Source organism: Beta vulgaris, chromosome 7 (assembly GCF_026745355.1).
Source record: "Beta vulgaris subsp. vulgaris cultivar EL10 chromosome 7, EL10.2, whole genome shotgun sequence".
Classification (NCBI taxonomy): domain Eukaryota; kingdom Viridiplantae; phylum Streptophyta; class Magnoliopsida; order Caryophyllales; family Amaranthaceae; genus Beta; species Beta vulgaris.
The window spans coordinates 51,609,002-51,617,326 of NC_079208.1; the positions used below are offsets into that span (position 1 = coordinate 51,609,002).

Genomic DNA, 8,325 nt, shown 5'->3' on the forward strand with positions numbered 1-8,325 from the left:
ACCCTGCAGGTCAAGGGTAAGTCCCAATTCAAAACGTGAGGCTTTAGCCTCCTCAGTAGGGGCAATCTCTGGGGCAAACCTCATCAGTTCAATAAATTTTCGGTAATATTCCTCTACCGACATGGTCCCTTGCTCCAGCATCATAAACTCTTGGGCTTTTTGTTTCTTAAGATACGGAGGGTAGTACTTGTCTCTTAGGGCCTTTTTAAAAGTTTCCCACCCGAAACCCGGTTGGCTGAGAAGGTTGTCCTTAGCCTGGGTCCACCAGAAATGGGCATCCCCCTGCAGATAGTAACTAGCTAAGGGCACTGTTTTCTCGTCAGGACAGGTTAGGTGAAGAAAAGCTTATCAAATTCCCCAACCCAGTTTTCCAACTCTTCAGGTCCCCCTTTTCCATTTAGTATAGGTGGGTTCCTACGGGCCACTTTTTCAGATAGGTCCCATCCCGGCTGTGACCTTGGGCTAAGTTGGCTGTAATCTGTACTAGGTCACGTATCGATTGCTCGATGTTAAGAGAGGTGTCAGGGGCGCCTCCCGATCGAACCATTCTGCGCTGAAATTAACATAGTAGCTATTTCAGTGACTTACACATAATTTTTGTTTTAACTTATTCAACGAATACACATTTAACATAATAACATATATTGCGAACACCTTTAAGTCTGTACTGACTTGCATTACAATCATCCAAAATAAGATGCCTAATTAACAATAAAAGATAATATATGCACTATTATTGAAAATGGGAATGTAATATTTGTAAAGAAATACTATATATATATATATAAATCAAATAATGTTACTCCCTAATCGGCATGCAAGCCTTATTATCCCTAACATAACAAATGAACAAAAACGATCAAAATAAAACAAAAATCCTAATCCTACATATATGTTCAAAAGAACTATGGGCCAAGACGGTGAGCTTCATCCTCTGATCCAGAATCCTCCATCCCTCCATCAAGGTCAATCTCATCTGCCTCAGGCTCGCCGTCCTCAAAGAATATATCTCTAGTATGGGTCCTAGGTCTTCCTCGGGATCTTCTTCCTCGATGGGATCCTCCTCCTCAATGGGATCCTCCTCCTCAATGGGATCCTCCTCCTCAATGGGATCCTCCTCCTCAATGGGATCCTCTTCCTGAACAGGATTCTCATCCTCAACAGGGTCTTCATTCTCAGCAGGGTCCTCCTCCTCAACTGGTATATCCTCTAGTGGAGGTGGCTCATCATCATCATCCTCCCCATGTAACCCTGGTACAACCTGGACCCACCCAACACTATAATGAAGGTCCTATTGTTCCTTTCATCATCAGAGACGTAAGTGACTGTCCTAAGATTCTGAAAGTCATCAGCTAACAACTCATCCTCAAATGGCTGGTATCTTGGCCTTTTTGCCACAGGTGCTGATGGCGGTTCAGGTATGACCCCTGGGTTCTCAGAATTCCCATCTATGGCCCTATTGCTCGAACTTTCCCTTTCAGATGAAGTAGAAGGGTTTTGACCCCTGGTCTCACGAACCCTCCACTCATTCTCGCAGTATTTAAGGTCAGTGAGGAAGTGCTTTTCGGAAGGCAGGTTCTGTATCCGTAGGTATGCTTATTCCTATTGAAATACCCTTCTGGAGTCCACATATCCCCATACCTACGATGAACAAATCTATATGGCTCTATATCTGGAACATAACGAAGCATGAAGTGTATCCTAGAGCCCTCAGATCGTAAACATTGTTCCCCTTGCATAATTCTGTAATCCATAGCAGACTTCATTTTAAAGAACCACATATCCCAGTCTTCCCCTACTTGTTTCATCAAAAAGTCCTCTACAGCCTATGTCGTGAACCATCTGTGAAAGTAAAAAAAAATAGAATAGTCTAAGTTTTTGTAAAGAGGTAAATGCTCATTTTAACTTTGAAATCCACAAGTGAAATCAAGCTCATTCGATCAATAAAATAGTTTTTATACTTAAATAAGTTTTGAGTCTAATCAATTTAGACCTATCTTTGTACACTCTCTTAATCTAGTCACATTTGAAGATTTCAAGAACTTTCACATTTCAATTACACAGAGAGACATACAAGTTCGAGATACAAACAAAGTGCAATGATAACATGCCTATGACTTAATGCACATGACATGATCTATATGCTCCTAGCCCATACTACCCGTTTTGAAATCGTTTCGAAAACGTCTTTGAAAATAGGAGCTTCTGGCTCTGATCCAGTTTTGTAACACCCCCAAAATCCATACACGTCTAATGCTACGTCGCATCGACTTTGGGAGTGTTACCGCCGCGATGGAACGCAAGGCATAATTAGAAATACGGTAACTCAAATTCATTGTCTCAAAACCAAATTGCAGCGGAATAGAAAATGTAATTACAACTCGGGAATCATAGATGACCCCTCTTTATTCAAACTCAAACCATGTAATAATGTTCTATAAAATTCATTAATGATCAAACCAAAATTAACTTCAAACTACAGTCTAGCCCCCATATGCTTGATGTCATGCAGCAGCACCAGCTCACCTAGTCTGCTCCCCATTGAAGTATCAATAGTTCATCACAGGACAACAAACACATAATAACACACAGGGTCAGCTATGCTGAGTACGTAATGAACCATTGAAACTATATGAACATAAATGAGCATACATTACAACTGTTATATGAACCACGTTATCTCACATCCTTTATCTTTCATTATTTGGCATCGAACGGGCACCGTCATCTTACTAGAATCATACGGGCTACTGAATCCTTAATAGACAACTTGGTCTATTAGATGAAATGCAAATACGGTTTTGTTCCGTCTCACACCCATCACCTTAGTATGCATACCCCCAAGATCGAACGGAACCTTCCGCCTACTTGAGTTATCAAAATATAAGGACACTACTGTCGTCACAGTAGGCCTGCGTAGGAGTGTAGGACAAGTCCTACACTCCCCCCTTGTTCTATACTTGTAGGGAGTCCAACTACAAGTATCGCCATAATCTTCTTTTATTACCAATCATTCTTTTATAACTTTAAGGAGTCATTTACATACTCTCTTAATTACCAAACTCAATCTTATCCCTAGTAACACTCTTGTTACTCTATAGATCAGATTAATAATGCTGATGTTACACTACGATAGAACTTCGCATTTCAATGCAACATATTTCAATGCATCATATTGATTTCACGTTATAAACGTCTAACCAAACAATCACAATCAAATGTTCCCTATCATGGTACTAGGTTCCAATAACATGAACTGCAACCTAAACATGATACTAAGCTTTGAAAGTAAACTGGTACGCGTACGTACCTTGTAACGGAGAATTTTCGCTGACTTAATAGAACGAGCCGCTTATGAAATTGGGACCTAAATCGTTAAAACAAAGCTTTAGTGTTACGTCCTTGATAACACTAACAATACTACGTACTAAGACCATAACGATCTAACGATTCGAATTACGCAATAGTTAAAACCTTATTCCAGAACTTTCGTTATAATTCTAATCTAGTGAATTTAACGTCTTTTAGAAGTCAGAGTTAGTGAGTAACTAAGTTAGTTAGTAACATTAGTCCACTGTTTTACCATCCAAAATGTCATAAGTCCAGCCTGTCTTATGTCCAAAAGTCAAGTCATATGTCCAAAAGGTAAGTCATATGTCCAAAGGTAAGTTCCATGTCCAAAAGTAAGTTCCATGTCCAAAAGGTAAATTCCATGTCCAAAGGGTGAGTCACACGTCCCAAAGTCAGATTTCATGAAACAGGTTACTCATGAAACGATAATAATGTAACTAATAATAATACACAATTTTCCTACTTCCAACTTATTCCAATTACAAACCTAACCAGAAATTTTCACTTAAAACAGAACAATAACTTAACTAAAATTTATTCACAACTCTAATTATTAATTAATAATTACAAACCTTTCTTAACTACGAAACAGTAAATATAAGAATAATTAATAAACTGACATACTAAGTTAAGTACAAAATTATACCGTTAGAAATCGCCGGCGAAAGAATTCCGGCGACCGAAGACCACACCACTCACGCGCACGAAACCCTCAACACCACGACCCTTGTCGCAGCACTCGACCCACTTTTCGCACAAGAATTCCGGCGGACTCGCACCCTTGTGCTCGACAGAATTCGCACCACACGAACCCTTCACCAAGACTCTCGTCGCTGCTCGTACGTCGCCCACACCGCGCGACACTCGCGAGCCTCACACGAACCACAGCACCCTTCGCACCAAGACTCCCGGACAGAATCTCGACACTCGCGCACACCTCGACCCCTTCGACGAAATCGCGCACAACTCGACCCCTTCGACGGAATCTCGCAACTTTTCGACCCTCGACGCCTGCGCACCCTGCGCGCTCGAACCTTGTACCTTCGTCGGACCCTTTTGCACGAAGCCAAAGAAGAAGAGTAGCGAGCGAACCCGCGAGAGAGATTCGAGAGAGAGAGATCCGAGAGAGAGAAAGAAAATTCTGAGAGAGAGAAAAAATTCGAAAAAGAGAGAAGGAGAGAGATGAATGTCGGCTGAGGAGAGAGGGAGAAGAAAGGGTTTAGGGTTTTTATCTGAAATTCCAACTTCTTTTCCTTTTTATACTCCCTTCCAAAAGGTAGTAACCCTAGGTCGATTAGGTTACTCTTTTAAAATTCCGGAAATTCCTAACAAATTCATATTACTAATAATTTATTCCTATTAACTTGTAAATAAATTAAAATACCTTTTTATTAATTCTTTTATATTTTCTTAATTAGTACGAAATTAGTATTAAAAATACGGAGTATTACAAAAAAAATATCGAAAAATATAAAAAAAAACATTTTAAATAAAAACCCAGAAAACACACCCACCCCACGAACCAAAAAACCAGAAAACCCACCGGATCTTCGATGCTGAGCGGAGTTCTTCGATGAACGCGACGAATACTTTCGGCGGCGACAAATAGTTTCAATGACGCGACAAAAACGATGGATCGTGCGGAGTTGCTTGATGGTTTGTGGGCGGTTGAGGCTTTGTTCGCATGGTGGTTAGATCCGAAGAGGGGATTTAGGGTCGGAAGAGGAGAGAGAGGGGAGGGAGGGCCGCGTAAGTGAGAGAGAGAGAGAATGAGAGTTTGACAGGTGAAAGAGGGATTTAGGGTTTGAGGGAGTTATTATATGAGGAGAATGAAAGCAAAGGCCGGGCTGCCACGTACGTGTTTGAACGGGTATTTGGTCGATTTAATTTTAATATGGATTATAATTAGCGTCCGCATTTTCGGACGCTAATTAATCAAACACGGACGCTAATTACCGTCCGGTTAAAAATCGGACGCTAATTTTTGATAAACGGACGGTAATTTGCGTCCGCTCCAAAGACGGACGCTAATTTTAGAAAAACGGACGCTAATTTGCGTCTGATTGTCATCCGACGGTAATGTTGAATTTACCGTCCGCTTACGGTGCCGGACGGTAAATTCAGACGCTAAAAGCGCGGATTCTTGTTGTGACTTCAACTTCTAGATTAGTTATTGTAATATATAAATTTTATATTTTAATGTTCAATTGAATGTTGTAGCTAAGTCTATCATTAAATAATATCCCAATAATTTGTATGACTAACAATATCTAACACAATTTTAACATGAAAAGTATCTGAACTAACTTTAAGAAATTAGCTAGAGGGTAATAATTTAATAGATGCAGGACAAAAAGAATAGAGAGAAAAAATATGATTACCATTCATCTAGTTAAATATATTTTCATGAGTTGTAAAATTATATCGTAAGTGGATCTTATTTGATTAAGCATATTTCAAGCACTCTCAAATGGTAAGAAATTATAATGTTCTGAATCAAGTAGCAAAAGTTATATTCAAATTACCTAACATAATAGTTTAGGTTGTTTATTCAAAATGAAACTCTAATCTCTCGTTAATTATCTAAAACTCCTTTTATGTATTTGAATCTACTTATAACTGTATTTTTTAAAATATTTAAAATAAAAATTAATGACATGACAATCCTACGTGGCACTCAGTATTTCATAAGATGTAGAACTATACTGTAAATGGATTTTATTTCGGAGCATATATATTTCGACTTTCGAGCACTATCCAATGGAACAAAAATTGTAATATTTGGGATTACACAGCGAAAGTTAACACACTTTACATAATATAATAATTTAGGTTGTTCATTTGTAACCAAACTCTAGTTTTCGCTTATCTAGAACTCCTTATATGTATTTAAATCTATGTACAACTTTATTTTTTGTAAAAAAAATTAAGATAAAATTTGATGACATGACAATCCTACATTCCTACGCGACACACTTTACGTCACGAAATCTTGAAGAGCTCCCTATGTTCCCATAAAGTTCATCCTTTATATATATTGATAAATATTACTATTTACCATGAGGAACTGATAGCTGGTAATAAATAGTGGTAATACTAATTTATTTACATGTAATTTTGTAAATAAAATTCTCCTGTCAATGCACATGACTTGATATTAGAATACTATCTTTAAACATATGTTCTTGTTCAAAAATTTCCTTTATAAAAATAGGCATTTGAAGATTGACAAGCATTAACATAGACAATGATATGAAACTAATTTCTAGAATGATTTACGCATCATTTTACTTCCATTATTACCATACTTTACCACCTATAAAACGATATGCTAGTGTACTAACAAAATATACTCGCAAATTAAATGATTAGGGTCAATAAATTAGTGAGTATCGTGGAAGAGCATGGGAGAAGACGACTCTTTAATAAACCTTCTTTGACATAAATTGTATATTAAATTAATTAATCCTTCTTTATAACTGTGCATAGAAAGTCACTTCGGAATACCATACTTATGGGAGGAACAACTAATGCATCAAAATCAAGAATAGAAGAGAAAGAATAACTATTAGTCTATTACGACTTTCAATATAAATAGTGTTAGGAACGAGGTGACCGAAATTGACAATCAAATTGATCACTTGATTCATTTCACAAAAAGAAAAAATGAAAAGATGCCGTTTGTTTGGATATCAAAGAAGGGAAGCAATGTCTTGAATAACATGAGCCAATTTCCACAAAGTGTCCGCCCTCGGTCTTTTATTAGCGATTTTTAAGATAATGTAATTGTCTTCTTCAATCAATAAGTTTTGGCACCTTTCTGGCTTTGTCAAGGGCTAAGTGAATAATACCATTATACTTCCTCTGTTTAGAAATAGTTGCACCATTTACATAGTGTTTACTATTCATATCTTACAATTCGAATATCTTTGGTGAGATTTTGTTAGATTCGTTTCCATGTATTTTTTTTATTATCAACTTTTTATAATTTTTACTTATTGATTATTAAAGAAATTAATTTTTGAAACCACGCATTAATAATCGTGAAAACATGAAATAGTGCAGCTATTTCTAAATAGAGGAAGTATGTAGATTATTAATTTTGCTATACTGTAGGAACAAGTACTCGTAAGCTCTTCTAGTTAGATGATCGTATCAATCTAAGATCCACGTTGTGGTAATGCCTATTTCATGAATCATGATTTGTTTCTTACTATTTTGGTTAAAATTAATTACTACTTTTTAAACATTATATAAGTCCGAAGGTTAAAATCCTTTTTTAAAATGAAAAAATGCTATGGTGAATTTCGAAGATTCGAATCCTATTATTCATAAAAAAATCATTTGGAGAATCTTGTTTTTAAACATTATAAGTTCTTAAACTTTTACATTTGATATCATCGAATTTACTTTGAGCTTGCTTTGTAGATTAGCCAATTGAGTTGTAATGGAAGTATAAGATCTTGCATATAACTTTGGTTTTAGATATGACCGTTTTCTTATTTTTTTTTTATAGTTATGGTTGTTTCTTTGAGTAAGTATCTGGATGTTTTTGTTTTTGTTGAAATGATTTTCCAATTTGACCCCAACTTTTACTTTCGTAGTTTTTCTTTGATTGTCATTTTATCATTTTGTTAGTTGATAGTATTCTATAGCCATTAGTACCACGTGGAAATCAAATTATGGAAATTGGGAAATGATGTTACAGGTTAGAAAATTGATGGGAGAACAAAAAACAAATTTTGTTATTCAAGATATTATGATTTCCTAATATAACGACATATATTAAACTTTGTATTCAAGTGATTGAGAGTAATAATCATATATTGAATGCAATGAAACCCGTGGTATGAGATACAAGATAGCCATTTTGTGTATCATTAACACAATTTATCTAATCTACAATAATTTCATAATAGAGTAATCACAAAATGCTTTCTATTGTTCCAAGGTCATTTTAGTCAATTACCAAGC

General features: G+C 36.4%; 1 long non-coding RNA gene across 1 annotated transcript; it reads right to left on the reverse strand.

Annotated features, from left to right (window-relative positions):
• Positions 1-2,335: 2,335 nt before the first annotated feature.
• LOC109136294 (uncharacterized) lies at positions 2,336-4,263 on the reverse strand. Its single transcript, XR_008970362.1, has 3 exons — positions 3,998-4,263; positions 3,311-3,367; positions 2,336-2,531 (listed from the first exon to the last, which is right to left on the reverse strand). It is a non-coding gene; the product is annotated as an uncharacterized LOC109136294 (long non-coding RNA).
• Between the last annotated feature and the right edge of the window lie 4,062 nt (positions 4,264-8,325).